Here is a 21308-nt window from a genome sequence, read left to right on the forward strand (position 1 = left end):
AGATCCTGGCACGCTGGACAGACTGGAAGGAGCATGAAGATAACATTCCCCCTCCATACACAAAGGGCAGAAGAGCAGGGGAGGAGAAGACCATACTCCTCTCCTTGGCTGCCTCTACCTAAAAACTGGCAAGGGTGAAAGTGCTCTGCATACAGCTCACACCTGCAAACCCCTGCCCATGCTGTTGCCCACATGGGAGGAGCACGCTGGTGAGTGCCAAGCAGCCTCTGCAGCCCCCAGCACTGCTGGGCTCAGCCCAGCACTCCCACGCCTCTGTGCCCATCCCTTCTCCTGCTCCCTCCACCCTGGCCTCCACACACCTATCACCACCATGTAGCTGCAGTGCTGTGGCAATGAACCCCTGGCAAAATAAGCCCTCCACCTCTGGATGGTTCATCTCCCCCAGGATGCTCAATCCTGGCTTGAAAAGCCAAATGTAAGATGAGGAGGAACTCTTCTGGAGAGGAGCTGTGATGGGAAGGCAGGGTACGTGTTGCTGCTCCAGCTGCACCAGCTGCACCAGCAGCCAGGCCCCCTTCCACAGTCATCGCTGGGTGCAAGTGCTGAGCTCTGGGCTCTGCTGATGGCTCCCCTTTTCCTCTGTGCTGGAGCTGTGGCTGGCTTTCCCTGCTTTTTGCCTCCAGCTGTACCTTTAACATGTGTGGGCAAACCCAGGCTCTTGAACGCAACTTGGTTCAAGGCAAAGGTGTTGGGGCACGTTCCGTTTGGGAGAGGAGGAATGGTTGAATTGCTGGGGAAAGGCCAGCCTTGGGCTGCCAAAGCTGGGAGAAGCCTGGCTTCCCAATCCAGCCCTGTCTGGAGAGGCTTGTGAGCAGACTCAAGGAGGAGCCAGTGAGGGATCGGCTCTGCCTAGCAGGCACAGGAGCAGAAGGAGCAAGGTGGGGATGAGGCAAGACCCGTGCTGCAAAAGGTTCCTTCTACGAGAGTGCCAAAGGATTTGCAAAAGAGTGAATGAACCCACCTTGGCATCCCTGCAGTTGCTTCTTTGTAAATGTCTCCTTTTTTCTTCCAGGTGGGAGAGCAAAGATTTTCCCCTTGTGTGCAGACAGAATGGAGACTGCATGGCAGAGCCATGCTTAATACGCACATCTGCACACACACAGAGACACAGGGTTTCTTGGGTTGTCTGACAAGTTTCCCCTTCTTCCTTCTTCTGCTCCCTCTCTTGCTTCTCCCTGGGCACAGCTCTTCCTTGCATAGCCCCTTGCATCCCAGTTGCTGTTACACCAGAGTAAAGCTGAGTCCAGGTGGTCCAGGTGGCTGGGACTCTTCATGACAGCCCCACAGAGAACAGGAGCTGGGCTTGTTAACCTGAACCACAACCCTGTGGGTGCCTCGGTATGGGAGTCATCTGTTCAAACCCTGCAGCCAGCCAAAACCCATGCCCATTTCTGCGGACCCTCTCCCTGTCTCCCTTCCATCCCGCTGAGCCAGCTGCATGGGGCTTGGGGAGGCAGCTGCCCCCAGACTGCCCTCTGCGCAGGGCTGGAGAGCTCCTCTCAGTGCCTCAGGCTCTGCGGAGTTGGACACCCATCTCTCCTGCCCGTTCCCCAGCCTGCCTTCTCCAGAGCCCACAAGGCTTCCCAGGAAATGCTGGAAGGGATTTTCTGCCTCTGTCTGCTGGGGTTTCTGGGAGCCAGAGCAATCTCCCCAGTATCTCCAGATCTAAATCACTGGAGATGTGCCACAGTCAGTAGCCACCCCAGGTCTACTCCCGGCTCTCTAGAGTGAAGTCAACCTTCCCCCAGAGCTAAACAGGAGGCTGTGCTCCCTACCTCTTTGGCAAGCCTGTTGCTCACCCACAGGCCAATGTCAGCCTTCATTGTCCTGGCCTCATCAGTCTCTTCTCCCCCTCTCAGCCACCCAACAGATGCTGGGAAGGAGCAGGAATTGATCTCTTGGGCTTTCTCCTACAGGCCTGTGACCTCTCGCTGCCTCTCCCCAGATATCTGCAGAGGAGCAAGGGTGAAAAACCTGAGCACAGGCCGAAGGGTCTCAGCTGCCTGCCTGAGTCAATTTATATGCAGGCACCCCAGGAAAGGGATTAGCTGTGGAGTTCAGAGCTCTTATCTAAGAACTTTTAGTTTGATCTGGAGTTGCCTCAGAAGAGATGGGTGGATTTCTTGTAGATTATTTGGGGGATCAGAAGTAGCCAGGCAACAAACTTTTTTCTTCCTTGCAAAACTCAGAATTAAGCCATGTGCTGCTTTGGAAGTGGTGAAATGATGATCACACAGGTGATCGTTTGCCAAAAAAAACCCCCAAAACCAACCAATTCAAAACCTCCCACTGGCTTTTACTTATTTCCAGTGCCTCCCAACTCTCCTGACTCCAATAAAGACAAGAGCAATTCCAGCACAGGGAGGCATTGACTGACCACGTTCTTCATCCTTTTGTTTACTTTCTCATCCACCCACAAGTGGCCAGGCTTTAATTCTCTGAAGAATCAGCCCTCAGCATTCTTGGAGACTCATCTACAGTGATAATCAGCACAGATGCCCTCAGCAGGGTTGAACCATTTGCAGGAGGGAGTGCTGATTTCTTGGTGGGAATCCAATGAATTATCTCATCCTAGAAAGGAAGCCAGAAATCACCAACTCCACGGGGCAAATCATGGTGTTCGCTGTCAACTGCACAGACAACCCCATGCTCTCTGCAGATGGTCCGTGGTGCCTCTCCACCCCTCAGTCCCACTAACACCTCCACCTCCACATTCTTCAGCTTCAATTTCTTGGCAGAAGTAGTCAGGACTGCTGCTACCACTGTGACTACTATCAGAGCCACTGTACCACCAAACACCAAGTGGACATCAGGCAAGCTGGCCAAAGAGTAGAAGAAAACCAGTTCAGTGATGGAGAAGCAAAACAAGCCCCAAAGAGGGTGGCACAAGCAAGCGGTCTGACTGACAAGGACTCAGTTGTCATGTGTGATGTGGTAGATACTGCTGGGCTAGAGGCAGATCGTGCATCTCTGCAATGGTCCCATCCCTGCACTGTCACTTCCCCATTTCCCTGCCTTCATGGTGGCAGGGCTGCCTGGCCATCATCTACAAAATCAGGTGCTGTTCTGCACCTCAGGTATTGTCCCAGTCCCGTTCTTTCCTTGGCTGTGGGACTATCAGTAAGACTTTCCTGTTGCCTGCTCAGGTGGTAGCACATCAGTGGCACCATGTTGGGGCACCATGTCTCTTGTGAAGCACTGCAATGACTGATCTTCCCAGCTCACCATATACTGCTTTAATGTCTCACCTGAGTCCATGCCACCTCCAAGCCCTTGCCTGTCTGCCTCCCAGCTGCGTTTTCTGAAAAGGAGCCTTAAGTCCTGTCTTCACACTTAGGAGCTGTCCAGGTCTTGCAATGGTCACTCAGCCTCCATCACACTGCAGCCATAGCTCTACTTTAGACCAAGCCCCCAGTCTTTTGCTTGCTCACAGAGCCTGCTAACGTCCTGGAAGCAATGAGTGAGAACACCCTGCCAGGGTCAAGGAGAAGGTAGGGAAGAGATGTGGTTTGTGCATGTCCACAGACACCCATTGCAATGCTTTCACTGCCAGCAGGTCAGAGGCTTAGACTGGTTAGGAAGATATTGCTCCTCAGGGTCCCTTACTGATCAGCTACCCAGGTGCACCCTCTGCAGCAGGGATGCCCCGTGGTGAAGTGGAGCCTTCCTGGTCCTGGCCCACCTGGCCCCCTCACACTTGTTCATCCTCTCATCTTTGTTCTCGGAAACATTGTGATCTCTTTTTCCCCCTCCACTCCATGTCTCCGTCCGGTCCTCTGGCTTTTAATTCCAGACTCTGTCCCACATTCACTGTTTTAATTCTCCATTCCGATGCCTTTTGCCACAGCCACCCATTTCACACGTCTCAGCTATTCTATTTCTGTCACTCACAGGCATATCCCTCACCGCCTTTAATTCCCTCTCCAGTTCCACCCCAAAAACCACCTCCACCCCAATTCTGTCTGGTCCCAGCTGCACTCTCTGCCCACCTCCACCCACAGCTTCCGACAACACTGCCTACCTCACAGGTGGCTTTCCAGGCCCTCGTTCATCCCTCCCATCTTCAGGCTCTCCAGGAAGGCGTGGAGCCAGTGAAAAAGGTCTACCCCTTCAGAGAGAGATCAGCCTGCCCAAGATCCCCTTCCATGACTGTAAGAGCCAGCAGGAGGGTCAAGGTACTTGAGATGGGTGCCTCCCTTCGGTGGAAGGAATTGGGGTCCACAGGCAACGGCTTTTTCTCTCCTGGGCTGGAAAGCCCTGTGAAACCTCCTACTCTCCCTGCCTATCAGCTGCTTTTTCCGGAGAGCCCAGGGTACCCCCTGCCAAATGTGGTGCAGCTCCTTCTCTTTGTTTCTATTCCAAACCTTTGCAATACCTTTGTTGACTGCAGATTTCAAATTGCTGAAAGATTTATAAGACCGCAGTAAATCGCAAGACGTAACACCCAAACGGGGCTTTAATTATCATCACAAATGTATTAAATGTACATCCAAAAAGAGAGGGGGCTGCTCATGTCTCCGTGATGTGTTTGGGTACATCTCCTTCCCCCCACCCTGCATATTTGTATACCAGTGCATGAATTCATCTTTGAAGGCTTTACAAGAATGTGTAATCTCCCTCTTTTATGTGCTTCCATATCTCTTCTCATCTCGATTAGCACGAGTACTCCCCCTTAGTCATGTTCGCACCATGCCATGAAAGGCATCTGTGCACATACATGGAGAAGAGCATAAACTGGTGTTTACTAACTCAAGATGTACTTCCACATAAATACATTCTGCACAAATTTCTGCTTTAGCACCTTACAAAGATGTTTTAACATACGTGTGCTCATGTATTTATTCTAGGTACCTAAACCCACTCCGTGTATGCACAACTTTGTTGTTGCTTTCTGTACCGTTGGTGTCATAGGCTTGCATCAGTACTGTTCCCCTACGAACCAACAGCAGATGCCTGAGCCTCTGCATGCTGGCTGCCTAGCAGAAGATAAAGCAGTGATATGAAGTCCTGGTGTATTTTCCAGGTCACTTGTTTTATTTACACCACCTACCCTTGGTTAACACAAGATGCCCAACCAGCTTTGAAGGCAATCTCTTGATCCTGAAACCATCAAAACACCTATGTTCTTTCCCTTGGAATTAACTCTGTCCTCAGAATTGGCTCTCAAAGGCCCTGGCAGAGAGCAGACTTCCCCCCACCTTCAGTTTACTATCTCCTGAGCCTCACACAGGTCCACATGTCTCCCTAAGAATAAAAGCTTCCTTGCACACTCAGAAAGGTCAACTCTCTGTGTAACCACCTGCTGCCACTTTGCCTTTACACTCTGTTTACACAGTCCATATATGCATAAATCCACAGAAGAAAAAGGCTTTGGCCAGGTACATCACGTTAAGAGTTTACAGGGTATTTGTCCATCTGGTGCTCACGTGCTTGCTGAAAACCCATGCTCTAATTGCCTTGCAAATGCTGCTCCATTCCTGTGTAAGCAAGAGCAAGCTGTGTCCATGTTGTTGCTGTTTCTGTGTTCCCTACAGCCTTTCTGTGCTCAGCTAAACTTGGACAGAAATACTTTGGAAATTATAAACCACAAGGTAATATAGAGGGCCCTTTCACTGCTGCTGGCAGTCAGATAAGAGGCTTTCTTTTCCTTGTCCTTCATGATCTCAGGCATTTAGAGGAAGGAGATAAATCAGAGATATCAGAGCTCATGAGGATCCATGTATTCTCTGGTTCTGCCAGCAAATAGAGAGCAGATGAATTTCAAATCCTGTAGCCAAGCAGCAAATGCCCCCCCATAGGCTGGGCTGCTGATATCCATGCACACATGCTATGCTGGATATGCTGAACCACATTCAGCCAGAGCTTCAGAGCTGAGCCTGGCTGGCTGGCTGCTGCAGAAAGCCCCCTGGCCTGCCCTGATCTTTACTAGCACTGCAAGCTTTGGCTCAATGCACATGTTTTTGGGAACTGCGGCCTGTCCTTCACTCTACACCAGCCTTGGCCCAAGGTGCTTATGCTGATGGATGTCCTGCTTCCCAGGATTCACAACCAGATCCACAGTGTGGGCCCGGCACAGTCATCAAGCACCTGGTTTACCCCTGAAACCACATCACACACTGGGAGGGGAGTGTACCCCAGCAGGTAGTTTCTGTCCACCTTATGCCCCCTGGGCTGGATAATTTAAAGCAACCCTGAATCAGGCCCCTCGGGGATGCAGTCCAAATAAGTGGTGGGCTGGTGGTTCTTCCCCTCACCTGAGGATTTAGTCACAGGCAGCGATGCCCTCACAGGTCCCAGCTTTCCTCAGTCCCAGGAGCTACAAAGGCTGATCTGCCCTGGGATGGGCTCCCGAGGGTGTAAAGAAAACTTTACAAATCCAGGGTCCTTGGGTCTCCCTCTTCCAGCTCTGGGGACCCCTGAGCTTGCCTGTACCCCAGCCCCAGGGAGCTTGCACAGGTGCCTACATGGACACAGCATCTAACTCTGCTGCACTTTCATGTATTGCTCTGCTGCCCTTTCTGCCGCAGAAGTACATTCACTGCTAATCCCTTTATAATTTCTCCCATTAACACAGAGTTCTGCTTTTGCAGAGGGAAATCCTTTCTGAGTGCCTAACAAAGGTATGCCCCATAATTTCTATTCACTGGGGAATTCTGCATGTTGCTGGAACTGGTACTACGATGAGCTGTGCTAAGGCAGGGAGCGCACGGTAGTGTCTAAAGTAGAATTTCCTCTATAACCAGCTTAGGGAGTATTAAGAGGACAATAATAGCAATCTGGGCCTGTTTAAGGATCAGCTATTGCTGATCCACATCTGAACACCTCATGTTGCCAGACTACTCAGCAGCAGTGAACAGCAGAGCCAAAGTGCATCGGCACGATGGGGTGTGTTCCCAGCTGCAGTCAGTCTGGGCTCCTTGCACCCTGGGGCTGTAAGTGTGAGGTTCTCCAGGCTTAAAACTGGATGAAAACCTTGGCCTCAAGCTTATCTGAGAGCAATCCTATGTCTGCTGCTGGGAGAGCCACAGCTCCTTTGTCCTTGGCACAGCTCCAACCAATGCTAAATGAAGGGACAAGGGGTGGCTGATGGACTGAGGACAGGCACCTCCACCAGCAGTCCATCACTTATCCAGGCACACCCTTCTTTTCTGCCTGCGACAGCAGTGCAAAAGATATAGGGTGCAGGATCTGTCCCCCGTGCCTGGAACAAGATATGACATTAAGCAGCACCGTGTGCCCTGCGTTGTGCTCCCACAGCATTGCTCAAGTGGGACTTCCAGCTGAGCAGAGCCACAGCCGAAGCACTGGGACACCTGAAGAATTATCCCTCCCTGGTTGTGCAACACGTTTGTGATTTGCATAACAGCAAACTATTGCCCAACAATCACATTTAGGCTACTTACAGTCATCCTATGTACACATAGGCCAAACTATGGCATTATTGGCCAATAAATATTAGAAGACCTCAACCATCCATCTCCCTGCCTACATGACTGCAAAGCTTGTGCTGAAGCGAATCAGGAGGCAGGGTTTCCCATGGTCGGTCAAGGAATTGGTTATTTCTCAATTCCTGCTCTCCTGGTGCTTGGAATTCCTCATTTCAGGGACTTTACCCCTCTGATTTGATACCCAGGATGTTCAAGATGTTTGCCTGCAGCACAGATGGATACATGTCCAATAAAGATGTCATTTGCCTCCTGACCAAAGACAAGTTCAGACACTAGTGTTCAGGAATAACCTTATGCTTTGAGGATGCAGGTGACCCTAACAGGGTAGCTGATTTATCATGGGAGCAAACCCCAGATTTTGTCCTCCTTTCCTTTCCAGAATTACTTATTGTCCATTAAAAGAAACAAACAGCAAGAAAATGCAACTGAAAGGAGATGCTCTCCAGGTACCAGGGAAAGGCCCTCAGAAGGCAGAATGAACCCTGTGGTCAGCTCAGCCACCTGAGGCACAGACAGCCCCTCCAGAGCCCTGGTGTGTAAGCCCTTAGGTTAATTCCCTGTTAAAAGCCACCTAGTACCTGATGACCTCTCCTCAACCTCAGTGGCAAACCTCCACCCTCAGCTGGGGCAGTGATGGTACATAACGTTCATTTTTTTAGTGCAGCACTGGGCCCCATAGAGCTAGACCCTCCCCATGAAACCATGGAGAGAAAAGGCCCACCAGAGTCTGGAGGAGTTAGGGATGTTGAATGAGAAGATAATTTATGCCAACATACCAGCCTAGGCTTTAAACCTCAGCCCAGGATGATCTGGAGCCTTGGCAGATGGTTCCTTTGCTGCTTCAGTGCCCTCTGCAGAGCTCATTTGCTGGCACCCACCTGAGTCACCTGCAAGTCAGCCAGGCACAAACCCTCCTACTAATGCACAGAGTGGGGCAATGCATGCTTTACAGCAGAGCTTTCTTCAGGCAAGTCATTAGGTGTCCGGGAAATAAAACCCAGTGAGAACTTCGCTCTGGGTGGCACCCACAGGAGATAATTGCTGCTGGATAATTGCCCGGGGCTAAGGAGAAGTTCCTACATCAGCACAGCAGAGCTGCGCCCCAGGTACCCCCTGCTCCTTTACATCCACATTTTCCCCCTCCAAACCGCACCAAGGGAAATTTGGACACATCATGCAATTGTTACAAGAGTGTCCAGCAGCCTCAGAGGATGGTCAGGCGAGATGGGTTAAATTGCAGTGCCAGCAACAGGAGCCCATCGCCTGCAGGAACAGTCCCCTGTACAACCCTGCTCCACCTTGCCTGGTGGCTCCTGCCTTTTCCCGCTTCCCCCAGACGAGTCCCAGTTTGTCCTGAGGTTTGCTTGCTCACCTTGTTTATATGAATGATAATTTTGGATGTGGTAACGGCAGAACTGTAGCAACATGCCTCCCTCCCGCCCCTCGTCCTCCCTCCGCAGCGTAGGGCACAAAGCTGCATGCTGCCGCAGCCTGGCCATTTGGAGTCCCGGGAAGGACCAAGCTCCTTGCAACTCGCTCCCTCGCATCCCCTCTTAATCCCAGGTCCCATCAGCAGACCACAGACCCCATCGTGGCCAGCACTGCGGACTGTCCATGGAAAGCCTCCCTGCAGGCTGCCGTGCTCCCATCGCCCTCACTGCGGTAGCAGGGGTTGAACCAGCTCAAGGGCATTTCAGGGTTTGACCTGGTTTATTCCATGAGTCTTCTATGGGCCTGTCCCACACTGGTCTAATAAACCATGAACAAGATCCTCTCAGAATAATATTAATGGCAATGTTTATAGTCAGCAGATTGCAGGAAATTCCCTACCCACACCTATCAATGTCAGATTTATCATTTAACTTTCAGGGGCCCTGATTTTATTGGGACACTTGATTCCTGTCCAGAAATACATGAGCTACAGGTCCCTTGCCCCAGAGATGTGTATCTGAGATTCATCCCCTGCAGTTATTAAACATGTATTACCATAGCACCTTGCAGCCCTCGTCCTGGGACACGTCAGCACCAGCTGCATGCACATGCACACATCTGCCGGCGGTGCCTAAAGGATGGTGCACCAGCCAGGAGGAGGTTTGGGAGTCTTCTTCCCAAGCCCAGAAGGCAACAGCCCATTTCTTGGTGTCAAATAAGGGATGCTTGGCCAGGTGGGGTAAGCCATGATGCATCTTGAACGTGAAGGCAGTGAGCTGAGTCTGATGTGACACAAGGTGGGGACAAACAGGCAAGTGCATCAGCACTGTCCTTTAGGGACCTGTTGCAGATCAGATACAGCTTTGCTGTCGTCCAGGTCTCTCTTTGGGCAGACTGAATGGAGCCATCAGTGAGGCCCAGCAATCCTGGCTGATATTCACACCACAGCCAAGCACGGAGCCTGAGAGGCACCTCAGAGCACAGCTCCGCATGGGACAGCGCTTGGGTGGGCTGACTGCAGTCCCCAACACCTGGGTCCATGCACCAGTACTGCCTTTTCTCCATGTGCTCCCAGGGCAGGAGGCTGTTTGATTATTGGCCATAAGGCTGCTCTGACCTGATAGGGACTTCCCATCCCCCCAGTCCCATCCAAGCACATGCTCACCAGACTCATCCATCACATCAGCTTGTTGGGGAGCCCAAAGCAGCCTTACCCTCAGCTCCCAGCTCCCTTCTGCCAGGACCCAGTAGTGCAAAAATTATTTTGCTCCAAGTGAGTAATACTCGCCGTGCTACAGAGTGCACCAAAACAGACAGGTCAAAGAGAAAGACTCAGCAAGTAGCTTTCTTTTAAAACTGATGTCATTGCCACAACTTATATTTATTCTGGTAGTTCTTAAATTAGATGTCCTTAACTGCTCTGGGCCACTGTACAGCAAATGCAGACCACAGCAAATTAAATAACACAGCAGAAAGAACACAATGAAAGCTTGTTCCCTCCACTCAAAATGCCACCCACTGCCCATCAGAGACGACAGCTGAGCAGTCAGGATGGTCCCATACCAGCTCCCCAGCTTGGAAAATCCCCAGCCTCTAGCTCCAGAGAGTGGCTGTGGGAATCAGCAGAGAGATAAGCCCAGCATCAGCTCAACGCATGACAAAGCGGACGTCCTCTCCTCGGTGGCCGTGTCCCAGCTTGCCTGAAGCATCAGCAGAGAACAAGCCACCGGGCCAGAGACAAGCTGCAGCTCATGCAGTCGGAGCAGGGCAGGCACCAGCTGCTCTCTGCTCCAGGAGGACAGATGCCGGGGTGGCCTGCAAGCCTATACAAGAGCAAGCAAACACCACATCTCCACTTGACTCTTTTTCCTCTGCAACCCAAAACCTGAGCATTGCATTGCAAAGCGGCCCTCGTCCCAAGTGCAGGAGGAAGGTTTTCTTGCCAGTGAATTCCCAGCTGCGTTCGCCGCCTTCTCTCCTCTTGTTCCCCTTCCTGCTGGCAGCAGGCAGGGCTGGGTAAGCCACTCCTGGGTGATTCACTCCCCACCAGGTAGAAATGCTTTCTTGGATACACACAGCTGGGCACAGGGAAGAGGCGCAAGTCCTCTGATCCCAGCTGAATCACTGAGCCCCAGATGAGCTCCTGCATGCAGGGACATGGCTCCCACAGAGGTCGTGGCAAGGTGAGTATTGCAACAGTACAATGCGTCACTCACCGGCAGAGAAAAATGCAATTTGGGGTAGGAATCAGGAACACAAGGAGGAGAGCAACCCGCCGGGGCACAAACCAGGGGTGCAAGTCACGGAAACACCCAGGTCTATCCCAGGGTGAAGAGGAGAGCAAACTTGTGCAGAGCAGTGAGAAAGCATAGGGAACGGCATCGGGCCAGCGAGCCTGCCTTGGGAGCAACACACCTTGTTAGGCTAATGAGGTTTGTGCATCAGAGTCCCAGCTGAGCTCAGTGGAAAAGATCCTCCTCCAGCCACAGTGCTGAGAGCTCTTTCTTCTCTTTCAGGATGGAATCTACCCACAGAAGTCCCCACACAAACAGGATGGTCACATAAGGTTTGGGCTGGGTGACGCCAGGGTGCATCTTGCTGAACTCTGCCACGGAGCCAGGCTCTGGAAGAGACACACCCACACTAGGCTGCAGCACTGGATGGGCTCTGGACAAACCAGCCAATGGCACCTTCTTCTCCGCCCCTCCACAGTCCCTGGGGCATCAAGGGTAAGGCCTGCAGCCATGCCCCAGCAGTGAGCCAACGTCCCCGGCACCTGGATGCCTCCACGGGCCTTGCTTTGGGTAATTCCAGTTGCATGCCCTGCACCTGCCCTACAGGATAACAGACTTTTTCCCACACCCATGTTTTCTTGCTTGTCCCTGAAGGCAAGGCAGCCTTGATCAGCATTTCCATTTAGTGTTGCAACAAGACACAAGCTTGCTGAAATCAACTATCCTAACAGCTTTGCCAGGGGCAGCAGGAAAAATGGGCAGAGGTTACCCTTAAGGTGAGAAGGCTTTCCTAATCCCTGCTAGGAAATGCATGTCCCTAGTCTGGGCACAGTCTGGTCCCTGTGGGGAAGGTGTCATCTTGGAGCACTGATGCTGAGATGACAACAGTCATGGTGGAAAGCTGTCAGGCTGTCCTCCTGCACCCCTCCAGGCCAGCTGGATTTCTTCGTGGGGACTGAAGGAGCGAAACAGAGTGCCCACAAATCATTCACACTCAGGCTAGCAGCTGAGTGTGCTGCCTTTAAAAACCCTGTGTCCCTTTAGCAACTGCAGTCCTTGGAAGATTTCAGGTTGATTAGGCTGAGTCATTAGCTTAAGCTACAGCTCCTTGTTCCACAGGGCCCTAGGACTTATTCTGCCATAGGGCAGAGCCCACAGCATTTAAGAAGCAGTGAGCAGGCATGTCCCCAGACCGGTGGGAGTCCTCATATGTATGACAACAGCATGTCAGGGCAGGGGTACGGAGCCAGAGCCCTGTTGTGCAAGGTGATGTACAAAATGGGGAACAAAATGAAAAATTCTATCTATATAAATAAACCAGGTGTATCTCCACTGGGAATTTCTAAAAAAAATCATCACCTTTTGGGATGCAAAGCAGCTAGGCCTGGAGAGCAGCTAAGCATCATTATTAAATAAATTAATTAGCTCAGCAGAGCCCGCCAGGTACTGAACACTTTCCACTTCCAAGCAGGTAAATGAGTCCGTGGGAACAGAGGCTGCTTCACGCTTGCCAGGCGGTGCAAGCTGCATTTTAATGGTAATGCAATTTCTGCAGCTCTGCCTCTGGAAGCAGCACACCTGGGTGCCAAAGAGCCCCCTGCTGCCATGGGCCACAGCCACCTCCCTGTGGGCCCTGACGTAGGAGAAAAGGTTGGTGACAGAGGGATGTCTGTCCTCAGTGTAGCCCAGAGCTTTCCCCCCATGGGGAGCAGCGCTGGGAGCAGCAGGTCTGGAGCCAGCACCGCGGTCGGGGGGAACCACTAGCAGGGCTGGGAGGCCAAGGTGTGCCTGCTGTGCAGAGCTGAGCATCGCCTTGGAGAGCGCAGCCCTGGCTTTGCATCACCAACTGCTTCTGTAGGCAGGCAGGAGGCCTTCGATCCCCTCCCCAGCCCTATCTTGCTGCCTTTAAAAACCAACTTTCACCACCCTGGGGTCTGGAAGGAGTAGGCTAAGCAAACTCTCCTCTCCCGCCCTAATTGTGGCCGTCAGACGACACTGGCAGGCACAAGTCAGGCAGGCAGCGTGCAGGGCAGGCGACAGGGCAATGCTGTCCTCCCTGCCAGCACCATAGGTGTGAGCTTGGCTTTCATCCCCGTTTAGGAGGAGGTGGCCCAGGGCGAGGCTGTGGGTCAGAGCTTGTCAAAAGGATGCAAAGGAAGTTGAAAACAGGAGCTGGGGAGGTAAGGCAGAGGGTGGAGGAGGTAATAGGGGACTCTCCTTCCCTCCATCCTCCCTGTGGGCCAGGTCCATCTGCGATGACCCTTCCTGCATCTCCCTTTCCAGAAGTCATGCAGCAAAAGGTGTCCAGGTCCCTGTTGTCCTGCAGCAGCTTAGCTAAAACTCTGGGGATTTCAGTGGGACTTTAGAAAACTCACTGAAAGACACCAGCACTGCTCCAGCCTCCAGTCCCAAAGCAAGTGTTCACCAGGGAAGCAGGAAAGTAGATCTCTGTTGTAAGAGGAAGTTCACAATTACAGTACAAGTCGTTACTGGAAAACAAAATTCCCTGGCATGTTGCAAATAAAATCTGAATTCCCCAGGCTGGGGTACAAGACAGCCCACAGCGTTCATTCCAAGACCCATTTGAAGGAGAAAATGAGACAATATTTATGATGGCGGAGACAGATAAAAGTTGGTAGGGGAAAAACTGCAGGAGAGCATTTCAAACAATGAGTATCATATCCAAAACAGCACAAGATCCACTTGCAAAAAGAAGTCCCCAGTCAACATGCATTGCTGACAACTCCTGAAATTAAATCTCTGCACACACATACCCCCCTGTAATCTGAGCGGCACTATTGCAAACAGCTCCAGAGAGCACTATCATGCTGTTTCTTCCTCTGCTCAGAGGAAATAGAATTATTCAGACCCTGATACCCTTGAAATAGCACTTATGTTTTGCCCACAGGTGAGGGTAGCTGTTCTGCAGACAATAGCTTTGTCCAGAGCATAAGACCAGCAGCAGAACTGGGACTGGGAGGGGCTGGGGGCAGGCTCTGCCTTGGCTCCAGCACCAGGGGACCAAGACTGACCCACGAACAAGTAGTCAGCCCTCTTCCCACCCAGCAATGGATGACCATTGAGCCTTATTCCTTACTGCACCCTGATCCCCACCCTGTATCAACTGCCAGCATCCCCCCACAGGGGCTTCCCTCAGAGCAGAACGTGCCCACCCCTCCCAAGTGCTCCTGCCTGCCCATGGAGATGTGACTGCACGTGCAAACACATCACCTGCCCCTTTCTCCCAGCCTCCTCCAGAGCCACAAGAAGCCACATTAGCTCCCTGACAGGCTGCAGAAGCATCTCATGTCACCCCACAATCCACAGATTTGCCCTGACTTGGGCTGGATTAGGCAGAACTGCTGCTAGGCTGAGCCACCCAGGGAGGACTGATTTTTTCTGCCAGGAGCCTGAAAAGGGACATTGTTTCAAGGATTATTTGCTGTTTCTCTTCCCGCCCCAACCCCCCCCCCAGGTCTGCTGCTCCAGTCTGGCTTTTTTGTGAGGTACCTGCTACCACCCATGGTCAGTGATAAGATCAGAGACAGTCAATCAAGGAAAGAAGGGAGGAAAAGCCAGGCCAGTTGGCTGAACCTGGGATGCTATGCAGAGGGCCTGAGCCCCGCCAGCTGCTCCAGGTGTTGCACATTGATTTGAGGGCACCCCAGAGCAGTGGGGAGCTCCGCTCCCCTTTCAGGCCAAACCCTGGCTTCCAAATAACCCTCGCTATTGCTCAGGACCCATCTGTACTCAGTCAGTGCTGGACGGAACAGGTTGCAATACGTCGCTCCCCCTCCCCAGCCCATCTTGGCTCAGGGCACACTGGCAGCTAGGAAGAGGCAGTGTTGAAATGGTGATCTCAGGCCCCGCAGGAGCTTGATTTGGGAAGGCAATGTACTTCAGGCAGCACAGGAAGCCCACACCAAGGACTGCCATGCTGTCCTGGCCTCCTCATGCATGGGCTCACTTCCTAAGGCCAAGCCCTTTGCCAAGCCACAAGGAGCAGAACAGAAGGCAGCCTCCACCTCTTTTTAGCAAATAAACTGCTCAGTGGGGTGTGATCTGATTTCAGAGACCCTACAACAGCGTCCCAAATGCCTCACCCCCAAACACAGTCCCTCAGGGCTGTTTACCCATGAAACCTTCTCCAGGACAAGGTAATAGCTTAAAGCTGGTTTCACACACTTGGTCCAGCTACAGAGGACCATTCCTATTTCTTTACCCTGGGAGATCCCCTGCACCCCTTGCTCACAGCAGCACCTTCCTCTACCCCTTGGGCCAGCTAGTTCCTCTGAGTTGGACTTACCCTTATCCTTTGGCTCCAAAGTCACAGCTTCAGCCTAGCTTTGGTCACACCAAAGCACTCTCAGAAGCAATGGACAATCTCCTCTCCTACCGTCAACCTCCTGCCAGCTGCTCCCCTCCCCTTTATGAGGCAGCAAAATCCCCACTTGCACCAGCCACCAGCACCATTTCCCCATACCCTTTCTCTGCCAGCACGATCCCTGCCCAGAGGCGATGCAGGCAGACCCACATCAGCATGGCATACATCAACCTGACCTCTAAACTTCGGGAACTCAAATAAAAATGGGCTTGAGAGATAAACTAGCCTCCCAGGTTTACTTTTAAAGCTCAGTGCAAATTAATGCAGATGACATTTTGCAAAAATCAACATTGCCTCCTGCTGCAGCATTTCAGCTGTTATGAAACAATGAGAAAGCCCTGGTTTATGGGACAGCTTGGTACTGGGTACTGTCAACAGGTCAGGAGCATCTGTCAAATAGGCAGCCAAGCAAAGAGGTTGGAGAGTGATTTGCATCTGCTGAGCAAGGAGCAGTGCTGGGGGCTGCCCTCCTGACACCCACGGTCACCAGTGGTGAAGGTTGCTCAAGCTCCGGGGCACCAGGGTTCAGCCCGCACTGCTGGGAATGGAGCAGAAGCGCCAGGCAGAGGACTCACGTTTGTGTCCTGTGCTACCTCCAAAACACTCGTGGGTGTTTTGGAGCAGGATGCCAGAACTACCCATCATACTTCACTTTTTTTCCTTCAGTCTTTGCTATAATCCTTTAATTAATTAAGTGGATGTCCTCATTTTGGCTGGGATAGAGTTAATTTTCTTCCCAGTAGCTGGTACAGAGCTGTGTTTTGGATTTAGCATGAGAATAATGTTGGTAACACACTGATGTTTTAGTTGTTGCTAAGCAGTGTTTATACTAAGTTAAGGACTTTTCTGCTTTCCATGCTCTGCCAGCGAGGAGGTGGACGAGAAGCTGGTACAGCCAGGACAGCTGACCCCAACTGGCCAAGGGGATATTCCATACCATGTGACGTCATGCCCAGTATATAAACTGGGGGGAGCTGGCCAGGGTGCAGCAATCGCTGCCTAGGGACAGGCTGGACATCAATCGGCAGGTGGTGAGCAGTTGCATCACTTGTTTTTCCTGGGTTTTGTTCCTCTCTGTCTCTCTCTCTCTCTCTCATTGTTTTCTTTTTCATTACAATTTATTGTTAGTTTTATTTTATTTTATTTCAATTATTAAACTGTTCTTATCTCAACCCACAAGTTTTCTTACTTTTGCTCTTCACGTTCTCTCCCCCATCCCAGCGGGGGGGGCAGGGTGAGCGAGTGGCTGGGTGGTGCTTGGCTGCTGACTGGGGTTAAACCACAACAGTGGAGCAATTAAGCAGGATTTTAATTTTTTTTTAAAGTGAATGCGCATGAAAATGGAGATGGGTATTTTTGCCGTTCAAACACTTAATATGATAATTAATGCAAAGCCCCTCAGCTTTAGGGATTCTCCACACCTCTCACCCAGCCCTTTGTCTGTTTATCTTTCTGGCAGACTGCCTTTCATATTTATAATGAAGGTCGACCCTTCCTCTTGCTCAGTTATGCCCGAACTGTATGAGACAGGGGAAGGAGGGAAGGGTGGGGACTCAAAGCTGCTTCAGAGCAAAAGCCCCAACCCAACATCAGCGGTGGACAGCCCTGTCATAGCAGAAAATGGAGAAACCTCCATTCTGGGGGAATCCAGAGGGCACCACAACGTTAGGGCAGGGTCAGCATTGTGGGCAAAGGCCTGGCACCATGGGGCTGCTCTGCAGCACTCTCAGGGCTATGTCACCTGGTGTTACAGGCAAAGAAGGGATGCCTGATGCCTTCATCCACTCCCCATGCATGGTCTCACTGCACGCATCCTGCACACATTCAAGGCAACCCAGGAAAGCTGTGTTTACAGGGGATGCTGAAGAGACACTGTATTTGTTATCCAGTAATGTATCTAGCCTTCATCTCAAGTGACTGAGTTGATTCCTCATTCCCAGCTCACTCCGGAAGGATCCACTGGACAGTGTGACAAGGCAAGCACCTTCGCCAACTCTAACAAAACAGAGGGTTTGGCTTTGCAAAGGATGCTGGGCAAGCTCACCCTCCCAAGGGAGCCCTTTGTTAGCCTGCATCTTCTGGCCCCACCAAACCTCCTAGTCCTCAGGCCCCTTCTCCATTTCTCTGCTCCCCCTCACCCACCTAATCCCTGTTTGGCTTAAAAAATTTGTAAGTATAGTTGAACACCTCCATGCCTCAGTTTCCCCACCAATGAAAAGGAGGTTAACAGATCCCCCTGCCTCCCTTGGAGGATGCAGACACTGGGAGATGGCAAACATCTGGGAGATGTCACTGGCCCAGCTCAACACCTAGAGGTGCCTTGCCCCTCCTGCTCTCTCACAAGTGGTTTACCCTTCACCAAGACGACTGTCAGATATTCTTATTCCCCCACCCCAGCAACGATGGGAAGGAGCCCAGGACTGTTAGAAACCAGCAGCCCAAGTCCAATGGGAAACCACTGGGACATTTTTCTGAATGTTTGGGCAAAGTGATTCAAAGATGAGCAAAATCTTACCTTTAACTCCCATGGACAGTTAGCAAATGTGGCTCGCCCAAATGCAGGCAGTGGGTCACTGGTGAATCCCAAGTAGACTGTCCCCTCTGGGCTGGACGGTATCCCTCATCTCTCAGATTTGCTGTTTGGGGTGGGGAAATGCCTCTGCAATCCACATTTTCTCACTTTTCACTCGTTTTTTTTTTTTAAACTTCTTGTTTTGATCAAAAGGCATTTCCTGACACAAAAAGGTCTTGGTAAACATTCTCTGACTCATCAAACTGGACAAACAGATCTTCTGCCTCTACAGGAACTGGACCATCCTGTTTGTGGGTGCAACAGCCACCCCCAGCTGTGTGCCGAGGGCTGAGGAAGGCTGTTCCCATTGCAAAACACCCTCTGCCAGATGTGGGCAAGCCTTTTGCCACAGCTGGATAGCAGTCAGCCATTTTGATTTTCTCTCTGTTGCCTTGTCCCGGAGCAGGAGATAATGCTTTTGACCCATTCCTGCAGAGCAGTCTACCAGCTTTTTGTCTGTAGGAGCATGGTTTTGTAAACCTGGAAGGAAGGTAATAACACTCCCTTAAAATTAGCTTCACTGCTGGAAAGAAGTTTTTAACCCATCCTTTGATACCCTATGAGAAATCAGTGGGAGTTTGGACAGTGGAATTGTTGAGTAGCACAAGTTCACAGAGATTTGGGCAACTGGTACTGTGCCCATTGACGGCCACCCCTCTTTACAAGAGACCCTACCTTTCTCCATACCAACACACAAAGAGTGCTGCCTAGGTGCAAAGCCTGCAGTGATCATGGCCAAACATAACAGTCAATAAAGCTGATGACCCTTGCTTGATTGTCCAGTTCAGCCAAAACAAACACTTTTCCACTTGGGCTGCTGTGCAAGATGCTTCAGAAATGAGGGAAAATGCTCCCACAAAGTCCCTGGGAAATCTCAGGGACACACCATCCATCAATATCTTGCAGTCTGAGACAACAGCAATATCTCCTGCTACACTGGTACAAGCCCAGACACTGTGCTCTGGCTTCCTGTAAACAAGAGCTGTTTAGCTCTAAATTCTTCTTTTGGCTCTGGCTCCCCTGGTTCAGTGAGGATGGTATCGAGATAATCATCATGAGGATTGTATTCCTGGTACAAGACTCCGTTGCACAATGGCACCTCTTTATAATGCCCTTGGAGCAAGGAAGTTCCAGACCAGCTTCTCTGTCAGGCATGACTGGGAGTCAGGTCTCAGCACCAAGCAGAAGGAGAAGTGGTAGACAGTGAGGATCTGAAAGGGGAGCAGGAAAATCTGGGGCTGAGGCAACTGATTAATAGAGAAACATTTACAGACTGCTATGCAAAGATGAAGAGGGTAGAAAGGATCTGGGCTGGAGTAGAACAGAATTTTTTTCCCAAATCAAGACAGAGCAGAGAGGGAGAGGAGAGGTCTTTCCTAGGGCAAAGAGTTGGTGGTCCAGGATTTTTCAGGCCAGACCAGAAAAACACAAGTTGTTTTCCTACTTGAAAATGAATCTCCACTTTGAAAGGGCTTCTGCTTGAGCTGAGCAAAATGGAGACCTCGGAGTAAAGCAAGAGAGCGGGCCGTTCCCTGCTCTGCCCATGCCTGATCTCCCAGTGCCTGTGCAATCCCCAACATGTGATCCAGTGCACTGGACTAAAAGTTAAACATCTGGTCTAAGCTACTTGTGTGGGGCCAGCGAGGGGAGAAAAGCATCTTCTGGGAACAGCTCATTCCCCCTCGACAGACACCTGAACTTATGAGGTTGTAATTTAACCTCTCGTCCCTGCTCTACCCTACAGAAAAATTAACTTGCTGTCCTCTTTCCCCATCCCCCAGTAAAGACCCAACCATTTCCTATGGTCTCCCCTCTATCCCCTCCACCCTTTTTCACTGCCACTCCCACCAACCTCTTTCTTCTGCACAAACACCAAGCTGAAGCTTGGCTTCTCAGCCAGGGCGATGGAAAGGCATGTCTATGTTAATCCATCCACCGCAGTCCCAGCTCCTTCCTGAGCGACATGGCCACGAGGAGGGACTTGCTGGGGCCCTGCCTTGGCTGGAAGCCACCATGCCTTGCAGCGCATGGTGGGGAGAAGGGGCTCCAGTGCAATAACTTCAGAATGACTTATGGTGGCCTGGGACATTCCTGGTGGATGATAGCATGACCCAGCGAAGTCCTGTGAAGAGCACCATCTCCTTAACTAATTAAACTAGGAGGGATAAGGAATCTGTGATGCAAGGGGCACTGGCTCTGTAGGCACTCTGGGAATGCAAGACCAGTGATACTACCCCAGAAACCGAGAGAGAAACTTCCTGCCAGACCTGGAAGTGAGAGGCTGTTCCCTGGGCACATCAGCAAGGACTTCACCTCATCCCCCAGCACGCTCTGATGAAATCACCCGCTCAGGTCTGGTGGGCAGTTTTGCTTGAGGTCACTTCCCTGTGCCTCGCAGGGACGTGGTGGCTCCTTTCCCCAAGCTGCCCCGACGGCCGCCCTGCAGAGACTGCAGTCACACACCACTCCGGATTCAGTCACCGCCACCCCAGCCAAGGATGAGATCAGCCATCCGGCATGTGGTGGAGACTGATTGGCTTGAGATGAGCTAATGCCTGCTCTGTGCAGAGGGATGGAGGGGGAGGAGGAGACACGCTGACTCGCTAGCTCAACCCATGACGAGAGCCATGGTTCAGCCCGTGCCCTCCCGAGGAGAGTGCGCAGCTCCCACCTCCCAGTGGGGCTCCACTCGGCATGGACGATGGAAGTGAGTCTGTGGCACATCCTGGTACTCTCTGCCGACAGGTCTTCATTGCCTTCCCTTGCAACACCAAACCTTCTCCTGGGGTCTTGCACAGCATCTCGCCCCATCCCATCAGGGTCCCATCTGTCCGTAGAGCGATGACATCCCCTCTGCGGGCCGGCATCCCAGCCTTCTGTTGCGCTGAGCTTCTGACTGTCCTGGTGCCAGATGGCTTTGGAGGCAGATGACTTCATCTCTTTTAAAGGGGCAAGGGATCTGTCAGCAGTGCTCTGTAGGAATCAGTGTGCATCATCCTCGGTGGGAAAGCCAATGAGTGGAGCATGGCACAGCAGTGGTTAGAACCTCACAAAGGGCCCGAAGAGACTTAGATTCCAGTCCAACACTGCCAACAACTTTGTGTCCTTCACTCTTAGCAATCCATTGTGTTTGATCTGTCCCACACATTAGCCTTGTGCAACACCATAGAGAGTGGGGGACCCAATTCCAGCATGAGCTCTGTTGTGATTCCCTCCTG

General features: G+C 51.6%; 1 long non-coding RNA gene across 1 annotated transcript; it reads right to left on the reverse strand.

The window, feature by feature from the left end:
- Positions 1–10252: 10252 nt before the first annotated feature.
- On the reverse strand, positions 10253–20580 carry LOC142061510 (uncharacterized). The gene is made up of 3 exons (XR_012662140.1): positions 20358–20580; positions 18034–18570; positions 10253–11523 (listed from the first exon to the last, which is right to left on the reverse strand). It is a non-coding gene; the product is annotated as an uncharacterized LOC142061510 (long non-coding RNA).
- Between the last annotated feature and the right edge of the window lie 728 nt (positions 20581–21308).

The sequence above is a fragment of the Phalacrocorax aristotelis genome, chromosome 8 (genome assembly GCF_949628215.1).
Source record: "Phalacrocorax aristotelis chromosome 8, bGulAri2.1, whole genome shotgun sequence".
Lineage (NCBI taxonomy): Eukaryota > Metazoa > Chordata > Aves > Suliformes > Phalacrocoracidae > Phalacrocorax > Phalacrocorax aristotelis.